Source organism: Geotrypetes seraphini, chromosome 2 (genome assembly GCF_902459505.1).
Source record: "Geotrypetes seraphini chromosome 2, aGeoSer1.1, whole genome shotgun sequence".
Lineage (NCBI taxonomy): Eukaryota > Metazoa > Chordata > Amphibia > Gymnophiona > Dermophiidae > Geotrypetes > Geotrypetes seraphini.
Genome location: NC_047085.1, coordinates 502,044,978 through 502,064,710, shown reverse-complemented (window position 1 = coordinate 502,064,710; position 19,733 = coordinate 502,044,978). Strand labels below are relative to the sequence as shown.

The 19,733-nt window shown below is 48.0% G+C and overlaps 1 pseudogene; it reads left to right on the top strand.

Annotated features, from left to right (window-relative positions):
* The window catches only part of LOC117354495, a 122,705-nt pseudogene that overhangs the window by 37,583 nt on the left and 65,389 nt on the right, over nucleotides 1-19,733 (top strand).

Sequence of the window (19,733 nt, the reverse complement as noted above, 5' to 3'; positions counted from 1 at the left end):
GGGTGGTTTTTCCTCCGCGCTCCCTGCGGCTTTGCCTCTTTCGTCTGGCGTGACGTCCCCTCCGCCGCCTCCCTTGTCCAAGCGTCCGCGGGTGTCGTGGGACGAGAATTTGTGGTCGGAGGAACGGGTCGGTCTGGAGGAGGACCTGGACCCTTCTGAGGAGTTCCAGGACTCTCTGGAGGGGACGGAAGCTGGCGGCGGGTTGTCGGATTTCCCGTTCTCCAGTGACGAGGCGTCCGTGGTGCGCCTTTTTCAGAAAGATGAGCTGCCTGACCTTATTCAGCAGGTTTCTTCGGTTTTGCGTTTTGAGGACGCGCCGCCGGAGACTCCGCGTGTGGGGGACCCCCTGTTACGGGGGATCCGTTCCGTTTCCCGCTCTTTTCCTATGCATCAGGATATTCGGGATATTATTCTGGAGCAGTGGAAAACGCCGGAGACGCCGTTTCGGCTGGCGCGCAGCATGGCTCGCCTGTATCCCATTCCAGAAGGGGATCGGGCTACGTTAGCTTCGCCAGTCGTTGATGCGGTGGTCTCGGCAATTTCCAAGTGGCATACCGTGCCTGTTGAGGGCGGTTCTGCCTTGCGGGACTCTGAGGAGCGCAAATTGGAGAGCATCCTTAAGCAAAATTTTCAGGTCTCTGCCTTTGGGGTCCAGGCGGCTATTTGTGGGGGACTGGTCGCTCGCGCCGTGTTTCGGTGGGCGGAGCGGGTCTTGGATCGAGAGTCTGACGACTGGTCTCTGGTGGATCAGGAGGTAGCGAAGATTGAGATGGCGGCCTCATTCCTCTCAGATGCTCTATATGACTTGGTGCGGATCTCGGCTAAGTCTATGGCTTTTGGCGTGGCCGCAAGGCGTGTGTTGTGGCTGCGCGCCTGGGCAGCGGATGCTGCGTCCAAAGCTAAGCTTACTAAATTTCCCTTTCGGGGGTCGTTTTTGTTTGGAGAGGATTTGGATAAGTTGATTCAGACTCTGTCGGACTCGAAAGTTCCCCGTCTGCCGGAGGACCGTGCCCGCCCGGCGTCTCGGGGGGGTGCAGCCCGGGGGCGTTTGCGGGACTTTCGCAAGTATCGCCCTGGGCGTGGGGCTGCTTCTTTCCAGTCTCCGGGATTTTCCCGGGGTCGGTTCTTCCAGCGCATGCAGCCCTTTCGGGGGGCCCGTCGGGGGGCAGGGAATCCCTCCGCCGGTTCCCCCGCTTCCCGTCCTGCACAATGACGCCTTGCCGGCGCCCCCTTTGGTTCCGGTGGGGGCCCGGCTGCGCGAGTTTTTCCCCAAATGGGCCGAGATCACGTCCGATCAGTGGGTCCTGGAGGTGGTGCGGGACGGTTATGCCCTGGAGTTCGCCCGCTCTCTGCCGGATTTTTTCCTCGCTTCTCCATGTCAGACTCCGGGGAAGACGCAGGCCTTTCGCCAGACCCTTCAGCGCTTGCTAGATCTCAGGGCAGTTGTTCCGGTGCCCCCTCCGGAGTGGGGCACGGGCAGGTACTCCATTTACTTTGTGGTGCCCAAGAAGGAGGGGACCTTTCGGCCCATCCTCGATTTGAAAGGGGTCAACAGGGCTCTCAAGATTCCCTCTTTCCGTATGGAAACTCTGCGGTCGGTCATTCTGGCAGTTCAGCCGGGGGAGTTTCTCACTTCTCTCGATCTGACGGAGGCCTACTTGCATGTTCCCATTCGGGCCTCTCATCAGCGTTTCCTGCGCTTTGCGATCTTGGGTCGGCACTTTCAGTTCTGTGCGCTTCCCTTTGGGCTGGCCACGGCTCCTCGGACGTTCACCAAGGTGATGGTGGTCGTCGCGGCGGCCTTGCGGTCGGAGGGCATCCTGGTACACCCCTACCTGGACGACTGGTTAATTCGGGCAAAGTCGTTGCAGGAAAGCTCCCGGGTTACTGCTCGGGTGGTGGAGTTTCTCCGGTCGCTGGGCTGGGTGGTCAACCTTTCCAAGAGTCGGTTGGTCCCGGCTCAGCGTCTGGAGTACCTAGGGGTGCTGTTCGACACCTCCTTGGGGAAGGTCTTCCTCCCAGAGGCCCGGGTGAGCAAATTGCAATCTCAGATTCGCCTACTTTTGGCGTCCCGGTGTCCTCGGGCGCGAGATTTCCTCCAGGTCTTGGGGTCGATGGCGGCATCCCTGGACGTGGTGAGGTGGGCGCGGGCCCACATGCGTCCTCTCCAGTATGCTCTGCTCCGGAGGTGGTCTCCCCAGAGGCACGGGATGGATGTTCCGGTTCCCCTGCGAGGCTTGGCGCGCTGCAGTCTGCGTTGGTGGCTCCAGACCCCTCACCTAGTTCAGGGGGTGGGTCTGGATCTTCCGCAGTGGACGGTGCTCCTTACGGATGCGAGTCTCCTGGGTTGGGGGGGCTCAGTGTCTGGGTCACTCAGCTCAGGGCACCTGGTCCGCGGAGGAGGCCGCCTGGTCGATCAACGTGTTGGAGACCAGAGCGGTCCGTCTGGCGCTGTTGGCTTTCCACTCCCTGTTGCTGGGCAAGTCGGTCAGAGTGCTGTCGGACAATGCCACGGCGGTGGCTTATGTCAATCGTCAGGGGGGCACCAAGAGCACTCAGGTGGCGCAGGAGGCGGCTCTGCTCATGGTTTGGGCGGAGTCCCATCTGCTGGACCTCTCGGCCTCTCATATAGCCGGAGTAGAAAATGTTCAGGCAGACTTCCTCAGTCGTCACTTCCTAGATCCAGGAGAGTGGTGTCTCGGCGCCGTGGCGTTTCAGTTGATAGTGCAGGCTTGGGGGCAGCCCCTGATGGACCTGATGGCCACGGGTGGCAACGCCAAGGTGCCCCGCTTCTTCAGTCGTCGCAGGGACGGTCTGGCCGAGGGTCTGGATGCTCTGGTCCAGCAGTGGCCAACGGAGGGGCTGTTGTATGTGTTCCCTCCTTGGCCGCTGGTGGGCAGAGTGCTTCTTCGCATTGTTCACCATCCGGGGTTGGTGGTGCTGGTGGCGCCGGATTGGCCTCGCCGTCCGTGGTATGCGGATCTGGTGAGGCACCTGGTAGCGGATCCTCTTCCTCTGCCTCTCTCGGACGACCTTCTGATGCAGGGTCCCATTCCCATGTTCGACCCGTCTCCCTTCTGTCTTACGGCGTGGCTCTTGAAAGGGGTCGCCTTAGCAAGAAGGGATATTCAGACAAGGTGATCTCTACACTGTTGGGGTCCCGGAGGCTTTCTACCTCTCGGGCTTATGTGCGGGTTTGGCGTCTCTTTGAGGAATGGTGTCGGGCGCGGGGAGTGACCTCTTTTCGCGCTTCTCTGCCTAACATTCTGGAGTTCTTGCAGGATGGCCTGGATAGAGGCCTGGCTTGGTCTTCTCTCCGGGTTCATCTTGCGGCCCTGTCGGCCTTTCGAGGGTTGGTGTCAGGTCAGCGTTTATCGGCTCTTCCTGATGTGATTCGGTTTTTTGCGGGCGGCCAAGTTGCTTAGGCCTCCCCTACGGCCCTCGGTTCCCTCTTGGGATCTTAATCTGGTTCTCTCTGTTTTGGTGCGTCCGCCTTTCGAGCCCTTGGACGACTGTTCTTTGAAGGACCTTACTTTGAAGGCGGTCTTTTTGGTGGCCATTACTTCTGCTAGGCGTGTTTCGGAGCTGCAGGCTTTCTCTTGTAGGGCTCCCTTCTTGGAGTTTTCTAGGGAGCGGGTCGTTTTGCGGCCTGTTCCTTCCTTTCTGCCGAAGGTTGTTTCTCCTTTCCATGTCAATCAATCGGTGGTTCTCCCGGTCTTGGGTGGTCGGGAGGGCTCTTCTGAGCAACGGCAGCTGCGCAAGTTGGATGTCGGTCGGGTCCTTCGCTCTTATGTGCAGCGGACCCAGGAATTCCGGAAGTCCGATCATCTCTTTGTCCTCCTGGCGGGTCCTCGTCGGGGAGCTGGCGCTTCTAAGGCTACTATTGCGCGCTGGATCAAGGAGACGATTGCTTCCGCTTATCTGCTGAAACAGCAGCCTGTTCCGGAGTTTCTCAAGGCTCATTCCACTCGGGGTCAGGCGGCTTCTTGGGCTGAGTCGTCGCTGGTGCCTCCAGTGGATATTTGTAAGGCTGCGGTTTGGTCCTCCTTGCATTCCTTTGTGCGTCATTATCGGGTTGATGTGCAGGTGCGTCGGGACGCGGTGTTCGGTGAGCGTGTACTGGTATCGGCCCTTCGGGGGTCCCGCCCGTGAGAGGGACTGCTTTGGTACGTCCCATTCGTAAAGTTAACCTCTACTGGTCTGGAGAGTGCTAAAGAAGGAGAAATTAGGTTCTTACCTGCTAATTTACTTTCTTTTAGCTTCTCCAGACCAGTAGAGGTCCCCACCCTGTATGTTGTTGTTCTTGTTGGGGCTGTTGCGCGGGCAGTTTTTGGTTTTTGCTGCGGGTTCTAGTATTTTTCTAGGGCCGGGGAGAATTGAAGAACAGCGGCTGTGGCTCGGCTGGCTTAGCTGACGAGCTGTGGGGACATTCTTCCTTCGGGAATTTCTCCTCTGCATTTTCCAACAGCATTTTGGGTATGTTATTTGTTACTCCTTTCGGAGTATTGTTTTTCTCTCTGTTTTTTTTCAGTTCTTGGTTCTGCTTGGCTATTCGGCAGACTGAGGGAAATAGAGAGGAGGGGCTAGGATATACTGTCCCAAAGTTTTGTTTTCAGTCTCCACCTGCTGGTCATGATTAGATATATACCCATTCGTAAAGTTAACCTCTACTGGTCTGGAGAAGCTAAAAGAAAGTAAATTAGCAGGTAAGAACCTAATTTCTCCTTACCAATCAAGGGACCCGACATGGTCCGTGTTTCGAACAAACCTTCGTCAGGGGTCCTAGTGAGTACAAATACAACACAAAAATTATTAAAATTATAAAAAATGTAACAAAATTATATTTGTATGGATATGATGATGCTGTCTAAACATACTATCAAAGATTGTGATAGAGGACAAGTGTATATGAATAGATGAGAACACGCATGCAATTTTAAGGACTGCATGCAACAAAAATGAGATATCAAAAAGACCATTGTGAATGGCAATGATGTGAATAGCAACCAATCGTATCACTGTGGAGAAACATGACTAATTATAGAGAGACATAAAAGGCGTGACCCAAGGAATTACTTACTTGGTGAGACATAACATTTGTTCACCAAGTAAGAGACTTCTAATTTGGGATTCTGATTGCACTGCAACCAATTATTGTTATGTTTTAATTCATTGGCCTACTTTATATGTTTTTTCTTGGATTATATTATTCATAATGTTGAGTTATATATGCAATTTTTATGTGTATCTGTCTATGTTTTATTAATTTTATATGCTATATGCCATATCTCTATATGCCTTATGATATATGTTACATATTTTTGTTTTATCTTCTTGTTTTCGTATAACATTGCGCTTCCATTTTATGTTTCATGATAGTTGTCATTCTACATTTTTTGTGGCATATTTCTTAATCCTTTTTTACCATGGTATGTATTTTAATATCTCTTTTTATTTTTCTATTGTACCTTTTATTATACTGTTTTTTCATTATACTGTTCCTTTTCTTTCCTTGGGTCACGCCTTTTATGTCTCTCTATAATTAGTCATGTTTCTCCACAGTGATACGATTGGTTGCTATTCACATCATTGCCATTCACAATGGTCTTTTTGATATCTCATTTTTGTTGCATGCAGTCCTTCAAATTGCATGCGTGTTCTCATCTATTCATATACACTTGTCCTCTTGTCATTCTATCACAATCTTTGATAGTATGTTTAGACAGCATCATCATATCCATACAAATATAATTTTGTTACATTTTTTATAATTTTAATAATTTTTGTGTTGTATTTGTACTCACTAGGACCCCTGACGAAGGTTTGTTCGAAACACGGACCGTGTCGGGTCCCTTGATTGGTAAAAGGGTTTTATATATTTATATTTGTCACAATAAATTTTGCCTACATCTTGTACACATCTGCAGTTTGTTTTGTTGTTTCGGTCTCCTTTTCATATCAATCAGGTCCTCTTTCTACCATCCTTTAAGGAAGAGGATTGGGGGTTGAGGTTTCCTGCCTTGCATTTGCTCGATGTAAGGAGAGTGCTCTTGCACTATCTTCAAGTTACTAATGATTTTCGGTGTTCGGATCACCTCTTTGTGCTCTTTTTGGGTCCTAGAAAGGGTTTGGCGGCTTCCAAGGCCTCAGTGGCCCGTTGAGTCCGAGAGGTTATCTCTTCCGCTTATTTGTTGGAGGGTAAACAGTTGCCGGAGGCTCTACATAGTCATTCGACAAGAGCAATGACTACGTCTTGGGCAGAGTCCAGGGGGTTTTCCCTGGAAGAGATTTGTAGGGCGGCCACTTGGTCATCTTCCAACACGTTTTCTAGGCATTACTGCTTAGATATGGCGGAGCGCTTGGAGACGTCCTTGGGTGTTTCGGTGCTCGTAGATGTGGCATGTTCGCCCCACCCAAGTTAAGGTGACTTTGCTACATCCCACTAGTCTCTGAATTCATCTGCTGTCGATGCTAAGGAAGGAAAAATTATGCCCTACCTGTTAATTTTCGTTCCTTTAGACGCAACAGATGAATCCAGAGCCCCACCCAGTCAGTATTTTTCCATGATTTTTTTTCTCTTGCAGATGAGGTTTCATGGTTAGGGTCAGGATTTCTTTTGCTTATGGGAAAGAAGTTTGTTAAGCTACAACTTCATTATCCGGATGCTTGGACATTAAGCGATACTGACTGGCAAGAGGGACTCCACCTGCGAGTCAGTTCTCTGTCTCCACCTGCTGGTAGATGTGTGCTATCCCACTAGTCTCTGGATTCATCTGCTGCATCTAAAGGAAAGAAAATTAACAGGTAGGACATAATTTTCCTTTCCTAGGGATGGGCAGACTAATTTTTTTTCTTCTCTTTTAGTTCCTCTTCATTTTTATTTCAAAGGCAAAATATCACCAAGAGTGTGAACTATTTGGAAATAACCACCATCAATCCACAACGGCATTTAATGAACTTCAAAGTGCCTAATTTTTTAGCAATCTTTTTTTCTGTAATGAGTTACTGTACTACCTCTATGGTCTTCAGTTCCAGCCAACCACCAGCAAAATTATTTGAAGGCTTTTTTCTTTTCTGGCATTTATTCATCATCAGACCTTAGTTTTTTAAAGTGCTTGTGCTCTATACAGTATATCTTGTGCAATTAATTGAACTTTTTATATAAAGCTTTAAAACTTTAGCTATATCTTAATTATTTTTTTGAGCCTCGGGAAGCTAAGCTAAAGCTAAGTATATAAGTTGGCTGGAACTGACGACCATAGAGGTAGTACAGTAACTCATTACAGAAAAAAAGATTGGTTTTAAAAAAAGATTGCTAAAAAATTTGGCACTTTGAAGTTCATTAAATGCCGTTGTGGATTGATGGTGTATATTACATGGACAGCATCATAAACAGCATTGGGCTATTTTAAAATATCTATTTGGAAATAAGACACACTGTTGTGAAAAAAGGGGCCCTATTTCTGATGGTGCTCCAGTGGGTCACACGTGTGCAGTGTTTGCAAAGGGGACACAGTATTACTGCCATCGCCGACAAACTGAACACTTTTTTTGCGACTGTATTTACCGAAGAGGATATATCTAATATACCAGAAGCCGACAGGCTATACACAGGAAATGAAGACGGAAACTGACAGGGTCAGCAGTCAATCTAGAAGAGGTATGCAGGCAGATTGATAGGCTTAAAAATGATAAATCCCCGGGACCGGACGGCATCCACCCAAGGGTAATCAAGAAACTGAAAGGGGTTATAGCTGAACTGTCGATCAAATCAGGAAGTATTCCGGAAGACTGGAAAGTAGCGAATGTTACCCCGATCTTCAAGAAAGGTTCAAGGGGAGATCCAGGAAACTAAAGACCAGTGATTCTGACTTCGGTACTGGGAAAGATGGTAGAGGCGCTGATAAAGGACCACATCATTGATCACCTTGACGGACACAAACTGATAAGGACCAGCCAGCACGGCTTCAGCAAAGGAAGATCTTGTTTGACAAACTTACTGCACTTCTTCGAGGGAGTAAACATTCAGATAGACAAGGGTGACCCGGTCATTATATATCTAGATTTTCAGAAGGCGACAGGGTCCTGCATGAATGTGTACTTTGAAAAATTGTGAGCCATGGAATCGAGGGTGATATATTCATGTGTATTAAAAACTGGTTGGCGGATAGGAAACAGAGAGTGGGGCTAAATGGACAATACTCGGACTGGAGAAGAGTCACGAGTGGAGTGCCACAGGGTTTGGTGCTTGGGCCTGTGCTCTTCAACATATTTATAAACGACCTGAAAATTGGTTCGATGAGTGAAGTCATTAAATTTGCAGACGATTCAGAATTATTGAGAGTAGTGAGGTCGCAGAAGGATTGGAAGGACCTACAACGAGACATAAACACACTTGAGAAATGGGCTGCAAAATGGCAAATGAGGTTCAACGTGGATAAGTGCAAGGTGATGCATGTCGGTAGCAAAAATCCTATGCACGAATATAGGATGTCCAGCGTTGTACTCGGAGAAAGCCCCCAAGAAAGGGAATTGGGAGTACTTGAAGAGAAGTCAATGAAGTCGTCCGCACAATGCGCAGCGGTGGCCTAAAGGGCAAACAGAATGCTAGGAATGATCAAGAAGGGAATCACAAACGGATCTGAGAAGGTTATCATGCTGCTATACCAGGCAGGTAACCTGGTGCGCTGCTATGCTGCGAGAGAACGGAAGAGGAGGCAGCCTCGTCAGCCGGCAGTTAGGAAAGAAGCGGTGGGAACCAGGCAGCCAGCCAGCCTTCGGGGGTGGTGGAGAGGAGGAAGTGGGCCAGGGCCTGCCTGGAGGGTGAGGAGGAAGTGGCCGGGACATGCCTGCTGCCTGCTTGGTGGCTAGATAGGGAGGAGGGAGAGGCTGGTGCTTGCCTACCTGCCCTCTCTGCCAAATTAAAAATAGGGAGGAAGGAGAGAGAGGCTGGGGCTTTCCTGCTGCCTGCCTAGGGGGGATGCCTGGGAGGGGGGAGGTCTGCCTGCCTAACTACCCGCCTGCCCTGTCCCTACCTTCCTGCCAGCCACTAGGCCTGCCCTGTCCCGGCCTACCACTAGAGGGGGGACAGGATACAGAGCTTGGCAAGGAGAATTTGGTTCAGAATGTTTTTTCTTGTTTACTCCTCTAAATATAGGGTGCGTCTTATAGTCAGGTGCATCTAATGGAGCGAAAAATACGGTACTTTCATAAGTCTACAGCTAAGGAAGAACTACCCTTATGGGCGGAACAAGGTTTCCTTGTGAGCTTGGAATAAAGAGCAAAAAGTTTACTTGAAAGATTTTGAGATAGATTGAGTTGTTTAGAAAAAGTCTTTTTAGCTTTATCTAATTCCATCACATAAAAGTTATATTGCAGTGTTATAATTGTGCCAGGGTAGTTCATATTTACAGATCTGTGATTTAAGCATCTGAAGGTCTCTATGATACCAAGGATTAGCTCACCAACAAGTGGAAACATATTTAAAGGGGTGCTATGCCATCCTGAAAATTAGTTAAGGAAGTGTTTTGAGTAGAAGCTTGGTCCTCTGGGAAAGGGATCATCTATCATAGGCAAAATCGATAGGTAAATATTCACGAGAACCAGAAAGTGATCAGACCAGGGTATTGGGAAGGATAAGTGAAACTTTGATCATTTGTAGGAGATCACTGAATCCAAGGTGTGACCCGCCTGATGAGTTGAAAAAGGCAGGAATTGTTGTAAGCCTAAATCACATAAGAATGTGAGGAAGTTGGAGCTCTTAAGATGTGATGCTGGATCCATATGAATATTAAAGTCACCTACGTAGATTAATAAGAGATGGGAATCTAGTGATCGTATCTGCAATGGCTTGGTGAACCTTATCCCATTCGGATGCTCAGAGAGGAGGGCAATAAACTAATTATAGGTGGCTGAGTGAGAAGAAAATTCCAGTAGTAAAGCTTCTGAATAAGGTACAGAGTTAACAAATAGCTCCTTTGCCTGAGACTTGGGTGAAATTACAATTGCCAGTCCCCAAACCTGAGAGGCAGCATTGTAATAACAGACTCAGCACCTCCTCTCTCGGACGCAGTCAAGTCTCCGTGAGGCATAAGACATCTAAATGTTGGAGCTCTTATTAGATCTTTAATAAGGTCCGCTTAGAAGTCATGGTCTGAGATTGGGTGTTGTAGAGGAGTATAAGGAAAACAACAGCAACACAGGGAATGTAAAGACAGCAGGCAAAGTCCCAATCCCTCCTGAGAGTTCACCCCAAGGAGCAAAACCCGATTCAGTTTTAGAATCACTCTTTGGCGAGTAGAGATGACATGTTTGGGTCACATGACTTGCACTCGGGGAAAGTCTGTTCAGCAGCATTCAGGACTGAAAAAGAGGATCAGAGCAGCAATCACTAGTAAATGGTCCATCATACAAGCAGCAGTAGCAGCGCTGACCATCCCAGCACGATCCAGGCAGTGGTGGAGTCAGGTCAGACCCTGAAATTATGCGAATGTACAGTGGGGACATTCAATGCCAGTACAAACATAGCTAACTAGACAAGTAAGACCGCTTAAATACCAGTCCTGTGTCCAGTTAGCTATGTGGGAACTGCACTGAATACCAGCTGTAACCACACAGCTTCCAGCCATCACTGATGAACCAGATTTTTAATGCCAGTGGCCAGATATGTGATCAGTTTTATAGAAAATGCTCAGTGCCCCCATCTGAATATTGACCCATAACAATTCACCAATTGATACAAGAAGGAATAGAACTAATTACTTATAAAATCTTTAGATAACAATGCACAAAATAATACAAATTGGAGAGAAACATTCTACATCTTTATATTATGATAAAACCTTTTTATCTTCAAACAGGTTTAAAATGTCTTCAGAGAATCCATGAAGGTGGGAAACAATTTACATATGCAGAATGTGGTAAAAGCTTTAATCGGGATTCAACTTTAAAAATGCATGAGAGGATTCATACTGGAGAGAAACCATATACCTGTTCAGAATGTGGTAGAAGCTTTAATAAGCATTCAATTTTAAAAAAGCACAAGATGATTCATACTGGAGAAAAACCATATACCTGTTCAGAATGTGGTAAAAGTTTTAATCGGAATTCAACTTTAAAAATACATGAGAGGATTCATACTGGAGAGAAACCATATACCTGTTCAGAATGTGATAGAAGCTTTAATCAGCATTCACATTTAAAAAAGCACAAGATGATTCATACTGGAGAGAAACCATATACCTGTTCAGAATGTGGTAAAAGTTTTAATCGGGATTCCACTTTAAAAATGCATGAGAGCATTCATACTGGAGAGAAACCATATTCTTGTTCAGAATGTGGCAAAAGTTTTTATCGACAATCAGATTTAAAAATGCACGAGAGCATTCATACTAGAGAGAAACCATATACCTGTCTAGAATGTGGCAAAAGTTTTAATCGGCAATCAGATTTAAAAAGGCACAAGAGAATTCATACTGGAGAGAAACTATATACCTGTTCAGAATGTGGTAAAAGCTTTAATCGGGATTCAACTTTAAAAATACACAAGAGCATTCATACTGGAAAGAAACCATATACTTGTTCAGAATGTGGCAAAAGTTTTAATCACCCATCAAAATTAAAAATACACAAGAGGATTCATACTGGAGAAAAACCATATACCTGTTTAGAATGTGGTAAAAGCTTTAATCAGCAATCATATTTAAAAATACACAAGAGTATTCATACTGGAGAGAAACCATATTCCTGTTCAGAATGTGGTAAAAGCTTTAATCTGCAATCAGGTTTAAAAATACACAAGAGTATTCATACTGGAGAGAAACTATATACCTGTTTGGAATGTGGTAAAAGCTTTAATCGGAATTCAACTTTAAAAATGCACAAGATGATTCATACTGGAGAGAAACCATATACCTGTTCAGAATATGGTAAAAGCATTAATCGGGATTCAACTTTAAAAATACACGAGAGCATTCATACTGGCGGAAAACCATATAATTGTCTAGAATGTGGTAAAGGCTTTAATCATCCATCAGATTTTAAAAAAAGCACAACAGGATTCATACTGAAGAGAAACTATATATTTGTTCAGAATGAGGTAAAAGCTTTAAAAGGCATTCAAATTTAAAACTGCACAAGAGGATTCATACTGGAGAAAAACCATATACCTGTTTAGAATGTGGTAGAAGCTTTAATCAGCATTCACATTTAAAAACGCAAGATGATTCATAGTGGAGAGAAACCATATACCTGTTCAGAATGTGGTAAAAGTTTTAATCAGGATTCAACTTTAAAAATGCATGAGAGCATTCATACTGGAGAGAAACCATATTCTTGTTCAGAATGTGGCAAAAATTTTAATCGGAAATCAGATTTAAAAAGGCACAAGAGAATTCATACTGGAGAGAAACTATATACCTGTTTAGAATGTGGTAAAAGCTTTAATCAGCAATCATATTTAAAAATACACAAGAGTATTCATACTGGAGAGAAACCATATTCCTGTTCAGAATGTGGTAAAAGCTTTAATCTGCAATCAGGTTTAAAAATACACATGAGTATTCATACTCGAGAGAAACCATATTCCTGTTCAGAATGTGGTAAAAGCTTTAATCTGCAATCAGGTTTAAAAATACACAAGAGCATTCATACTGGAAAGAAACCATATACTTGTTCAGAATGTGGCAAAAGTTTTAAGTACCCATCAAAATTAAAAATACACGAGTATTCATACTGGAGAGAAACCATATTCCTGTTCAGAATGTGGTAAAAGCTTTAATCTGCAATCAGGTTTAAAAATACACAAGCGTATTCATACTGGAGAGAAACTATATACCTGTTTGGAATGTGGTAAAAGCTTTAATCGGAATTCAACTTTAAAAATGCACAAGATGATTCATACTGGAGAGAAACCATATACCTGTTTAGAATATGGTAAAAGCATTAATCGGGATTCAACTTTAAAAATACACGAGAGCATTCATACTGGCGAAAAACCATATAATTGTCTAGAATGTGGCAAAAGTTTTAATCACCCATCGCTTTCTCTTTGTGTATCCTGCCTTACTGAAGATTCATCACGATGGTACTCGGCACTCTTTTCCAGTGGCTGCGGAGGCCACAGACTTTATTAATATTACTTTTGATCTCATGTTGATCCCCCATGACTGCATTCCAGCCTTTTTGGTTCTCAATATTTGGCCAAGGTGCTTACGTTTGGATTTCCTGGTTATGTGTGTTTGGCATTAATGCTTATTTGTATTTTGCTACTGTATTGCTGTTCTAGGAGGGTTGGTTGTCTCGTAAGGTGTCTTTACGGACCTCTGGCATATTCCCTAGGGGATATGGTTTTTGGGCTTGTTGGGGGTTGGGGTAGGGGTGGGATAGTTGATTGGGAACAGTCTACGGGGCTTGCTTTTCTTTCTGTTTTGTTTGAATTATTCTCTTTTGCATATGTTCTTCTTTCTTGTACTACTGGCTGGGTGTGTTGTGGGTGGCACTTGGGCGAGGCTGGGCGCCTGGGTGTCTCTATTGTTTTCTATGGGCTGTATGTACTTTTTGTACGGGGTCCCTGGGTGATAGTACACTTCGCATAGTCTCCTGGAACGTATCTGGCATCACATCTCCGGTCAAATGTACAAAAATTTTGAGTCAATTAAAACGTCACCATGCTGATTTGGCTTGTTTGCAGGAGACTAAATTAACTGAGGAGGAACATAGGAAATTACAGCGTGGTTGGGTGGGCTCAGTATTTTCCTCTTCCTCCCAGGGGAAGCGGGCAGGTGTTTGCTTATTGGTTCGCAAGGGGTTGAAATATACTGTCACCGTATGCCACCTGGATCCTCAGGGCCGGAATTTACTATTACATCTTTCATTACAAGGTACTGATTTTAGGCTGTTGATCACTTATGGTCCCAATTGTTATTCTCAATCTTATTTTGATTCTTTGGTCTCCTTGGGTCTTATGGATACCTCCTTCCCTCTTATAGTGGCGGGGGATCTTAATCAGGTTATGGACGCCTCACTTGATCGTTCTAATCCTGTGGTGGCTGCCTCGGGTTCCTCTACTAACGGTGTACCGTTTTATTGTAAGTCCCTTGGCTTGGTGGATCCTTGGCGGCTGCTTCATCCTTTTGAGCGGAACTATACTCACCAGTCTCGTGCTCACGGGACTTTTTCCCGTCTTGATTATCTTTTAGTCCCGGAATTTTTCTTTTCTCAAATAGCTGAAGCCACTATAGGCCCCTTGGCGGTGTCTGACCATTGTCCCATTTGGTTGGATGTCGCTTGGGGTGCTCCTCCTTCAGGGGCCCCCCCGGTGGCGTTTTCCATCTTACTTGCAGCATGACCCTGATTTTCTGGCCTATCTCCATAAATGTTGGGATGATTACTTACTTACCAATCTACTTCGGCCCTGTTTTGGGACACAGCAAAGGTAGTTCTAAGGGGAGGTGATCATTTCTTATGTGGCGGGCCGCCGTAAGCGTTTATCTAATAGTTTAATCCATTTGGAACAACAATATTCTCATTTGAAAGCCAAATACCTGCTTCATCAGACTCGATCACTTGGGGAGGAACTTCATTCGGTTCAGGTTGCTATTAATGCTTTACTGCATGAATGTACCAAATGTTCTCTTCTTTATAGAAAATATCGGTTTTACCGTTTTGGAAACCGCACTGGCAAATTTTTAGCTACTGTGACGAACAACTGGCAGGATGATAGATATATTCCTCGGATCAAGGCGGATGCCAGTTCCTACTATACGAAACTTGCGGACATTGCTGATGCTTTTTACCAACATTTTTCTACCTTTTATGCTGGCCCGGGTCCTTATAGTGGTCCGGATGTTTTGGATTATCTTGAGGACGCGGGCATGCCCAAATTCACCGACCTGCAGAGATCGGCATTGAATAAGCCTTTTATCCCAGGACAAGCAGGCAGCATATTCTTTACACATGGGTGACGTCACCGACGGAGCCCTCGGTACGGACCTTTTTAACTAGAAAGTTCTAGTTGGCCGCACCGCGCGTGCGCGAGTGCCTTCCCGCCCGACGGAGGAGTGCGTGGTCCCCAGTTTCTTCGTTTCCGCGGAGCGAAGAAGACGCGTGTGTTTCTTCAACGGCCGTTGAAATCACTTTTTTGCCTTCCCGCTCGCGATTCTTTCCAATTTTTCTTCTTTTTTGCCTTCGGGTTTATTTTTTCTTTACTTTGTAAAAAAAAAAAAAAAAAATAACTTCTTGTTTTTTCCCTTTCTTTTTCGTCTTTGCCCCGGCGGGGCCTGTTGCCATTATACAGGCCTCGGGGTTCGATTTTGCGGAGGCTGTTTTCCCCTTCATGCCCCCGCAAGTCGGTTTTAAGAAGTGCCAGCGGTGTGCACGCCCGATCTCCCTCACTGACCCACACAACTGGTGTTTACAGTGTTTGGGTCCGGAGCATCGGGCGGACTCCTGCACCCGCTGTGCCACTCTTAAAAAGCGGACGCTTAAAAACCGACAAATCCAACAAAATCTTTTGTTCGGTACCGGGTCGACGATGGACTCCTCGGCATCGACAGCGGTACCACAGAAATCGGCACCGTCTACTTCGACACCGCCCGACCCCGCATCGGCGTCTCTGGCGCCAGGTAAGCCGGCTAAGAAGCCTCCCTCCTCCCTCGAGCGTCCGCCAGCCACAGTGGCGGCACCGACCTTACCGGCCTCGCGCCGACCCCGAAAGCGCTCCGCCCCGATTTCGGTGAGTGCCTCGTCATCGGCCTCCTCATCGCCGGGGCGTGGAGCGGCACCTAAGGAACCGAAGCAAAAGAAAGCGGTTCCGATGCCACCCTTGGATGACCGTATTACGGCCATCCTCCAAGTTCAACTCCAGGAACAGTTGCAGCGTCAGCTCGAGCATCTGTTACCCACTATCCTGGCACCGCTCCTTTCGGTACCAGACCGGCCCGAGCCCCGTACCGAGCCCCCGGTATCCACCCCATCGGTACCAATCAACACCTCCATGCCGATTCTTTCGGCTGAGCAACTTCATGCCCATCCGGTGGTTCATTCCCATACCACGACGGATCCTCCTCGGGACCGGGCAGGGCACCATACTTCCCGGGACCGGGATCGACGCCGGTCCTCTTCTCCCGGTACCGGTTCGGTGCGCTCTGGAAAATCGTTATCCAAGACTCACCATACCACACCTTCCACCCCGGTGTCTCGGCATGCACACCCAGAGGTCCGGGACCCAGACTTATGGGAAGAATCTCCCCCCGGTACCGAGGAGGATCTCTCCTCATCTGATGAGGATCCATCGGCACCCGATGTAACCTCCAAACCTGAGCAGTCCTCCTTTTCCAAGTTCCTCAGGGAGATGTCTGCAGCCTTATCCCTTCCTCTGGAATCAGACTCTAAAAAATCTCAAGCCTTCTTAGAGGCTTTAGATTTTGAACAGCCTCCTAAGGAGTTCCTCAAGCTCCCCGTACATGACATCCTACTGGAGACCTTTTACAAAAATTGGGAGAACCCCCTTACGGTACCGGGGGCCCCCCGTAAACTGGACAACCTCTATCGTGTAATCCCTATTCCAGGGTTCGACAAGTCTCAGTTGCCCCATGAGTCCCTTCTTGTTGAATCCACCTTGAAAAAGACTCAGGGCTCCAGTGTCTATGCCTCTACCCCTCCTGGCAGAGAGGGTAAGACCATGGACAAGTTTGGCAAGAGGCTCTACCAGAATGCCATGCTGGCCAACAGGGCAAACAATTATTCATTCCATTTTTCATTTTACATGAAACATTTGGTTCAGCAACTGTCCGCCCTCCAAAAATACCTCCCGGAGCGCAAGGTTCCACTCTTCCAGCAACACATCTCTGGCCTCCTTTAGTTGCGGAAATTTATGGTCCGCTCGATATATGACTCATTCGAGCTCACCTCCCGTGCCTCTGCCATGGCCGTAGCCATGCGCCGCCTGGCCTGGCTGCGAGTTTCAGACTTGGACATCAATCACCAGGATCGTCTGGCCAACGCCCCCTGTCTCGGGGATGAACTTTTTGGAGAGTCCCTGGATTCCACCACCCAGAAACTCTCGGCCCATGAAACCAGGTGGGACACCCTGATTAAGCCGAAGAAAAAGGCTCCACCTGCCCGACCTTACAGGCCTCAATCCTCCTATCAGCGCAGGTTCTCAGCCAGGCCACTCAATCCACCTTCTCAACAACCTCGGCGGCCCCGTCAGCAACAACACCATGCTCAGGCTCGTTCTCAACCCAGTCAACCCAACAAGCCTCTTCAACCTGCAAAACCTTCTCAGCCCTTTTGACTCTTCTCTCCAGGGCATAGCCAGTCTTCCGCCTTCACTACCTCTTCCACAGCCAATCGGAGGTCGACTCAGCATATTCGTCAGCCGTTGGGAGGTCATCACATCGGACCAGTGGGTCCTCAACATCATCCACCACGGCTACTCTCTCAACTTCCAGACTCTTCCTCCGGACAACCCTCCCGTAGAGTCTGCTTCACACTCATCTCAAGCCCCCCTCCTCCTGAGGGAGGTTCAATCCCTCCTCCTTTTCAATGCCATCGAAGAAGTACCTCCAGAACAAAGGGGTCAGGGTTTTTACTCCCGCTACTTCCTGGTACCCAAAAAGACGGGAGACCTCTGTCCCATTCTCGATCTCAGGGACCTCAACAAGTATCTGGTCAAGGAGAAGTTCAGAATGCTCTCCCTTGCCACGCTCTACCCTCTTCTTTCTCAGTACGACTGGCTATGTTCCCTGGACCTCAAGGAGGCCTACACTCACATCCCAATCAGTCCAAATTCACGTCGCTACCTGCGGTTCCAGGTGCAATGCCGCCACTATCAGTACAGGGTGCTACCCTTTGGCCTCGCTTCATCGCCCAGGGTATTCACCAAGTGCCTTATTGTAGTAGCGGCCTTCCTCAGGTCTCACAACCTCCAGGTGTTCCCCTACTTGGACGATTGGTTGGTGAAAGCACCTACGTCTCAACTTGTGCTACAGGCTACTCATCGCACCATCTCTCTCCTCCACCTCCTGGGGTTCGAGATCAACTACCCCAAGTCGCATCTACTTCCCACCCAGCGACTTCAATTCATCGGAGCAGTTCTGGACACCACACTGATGAGGGCTTTTCTCCCCTCCGATCGTCAGTGGACCCTACTCAATCTCTGTCGTCAGGTCCTCAGGCATCCCTCCATACCTGCCCGACAGATGATGGTCCTCCTGGGTCACATGGCCTCGACAGTACATGTCCTTCCTCTGGCGCGTCTCCACCTCAGAACACCCCAATGGACCCTCGCCAACCAATGGTCACAGACTACGGATCTTCTTTCTCATCCCATCTCTGTGACATCATCTCTTCAGCAATCTCTCCAATGGTGGTTGAACTCCTCAAATCTTTCCAGGGGTCTGCTCTTTCATCTGCCCCCCCACTCCATGATCATCACCACAGATGCCTCCCCCTATGCGTGGGGAGCCCACCTAGGAGATCTACGCACCCAGGGACTTTGGACCCCACAGGAGCGTCAACATCACATCAATTTCCTGGAACTCAGAGCCATGTTCTATGCCCTCAAGGCTTTCCAGCATCTTCTCTGCCCTCAGGTTCTTCTCCTGTGCACAGACAATCAAGTCGCCATGTACTACATAAACAAGCAAGGCGGCACCGGATCTCGCCTCCTTTGTTTGGAGGCTCTGCGCATCTGGACCTGGGCCACGGCCCGCAATCTCTTCCTCAAGGCTGTCTATATCCAGGGCGAACAGAACTCCCTAGCCGACAATCTCAGCCGCATCCTTCAGCCTCACGAGTGGACGCTGGACCCTCCAACACTCCACTCCATCTTTGCTCGCTGGGGCACTCCGCAGGTGGACCTCTTTGCAGCGCCTCACAATCATCAGCTGCCCCACTTCTGTTCCAGACTCTTCTCTCCTCATCGTCTGGCCCCAGATGCATTCCTGCTCGATTGGAGAGATCGGTTCCTGTATGCCTTCCCTCCACTTCCTCTGATGTTGCGGACCTTGTCCAAACTCCGCAAGGACAGAGCCACCATGATTCTCATCGCTCCTCGGTGGCCTCGACAACACTGGTTCTCCCTCCTGCTCCAGCTCAGCCCATTCCTCTTCCGGTGTTTCCTACTCTACTTACACAGCAGCATCAATCTCTACTACATCCCAATCTGTCTTCGCTCCACCTGACAGCTTGGTTTCTCTCGGGCTGACCTCTCCTGAGAATCTATCGCAGCCTGTCCGTCTCATTTTGGACGCATCCAGGAAACCGGCCACCCTCCAATGCTACCATCAGAAGTGGACCAGATTCTCCTCGTGGTGTCTACGGCATCACCACGATCCCACCTCTTTAGCGGTGGAAACTATATTAGAATATTTGCTCTCGCTGTCCAATGCTGGCCTCAAATCTACTTCCATCAGAGTCCACCTCAGTGCCATCACTGCGTTTCACGAGCCTATCCTCGGAAAACCTCTCACGGCTCACCCTCTGGTTTCCCGGTTCATGAGAGGTCTCTTCAATGTCAAGCCACCTCTGAAGCCTCCTCCTGTCGTCTGGGACCTGAATGTGGTTTTATCAGCTCTCATGAAACCTCCGTTTGAGCCTCTTGCCGCAACTTCGCTCAAATTTCTTACCTGGAAGGTGCTTTTCCTAATTGCCATCACCTCTGTCAGGAGGGTTAGTGAACTACATGCACTGGTCGCCGACCCACCATTCACGGTTTTTCACCATGACAA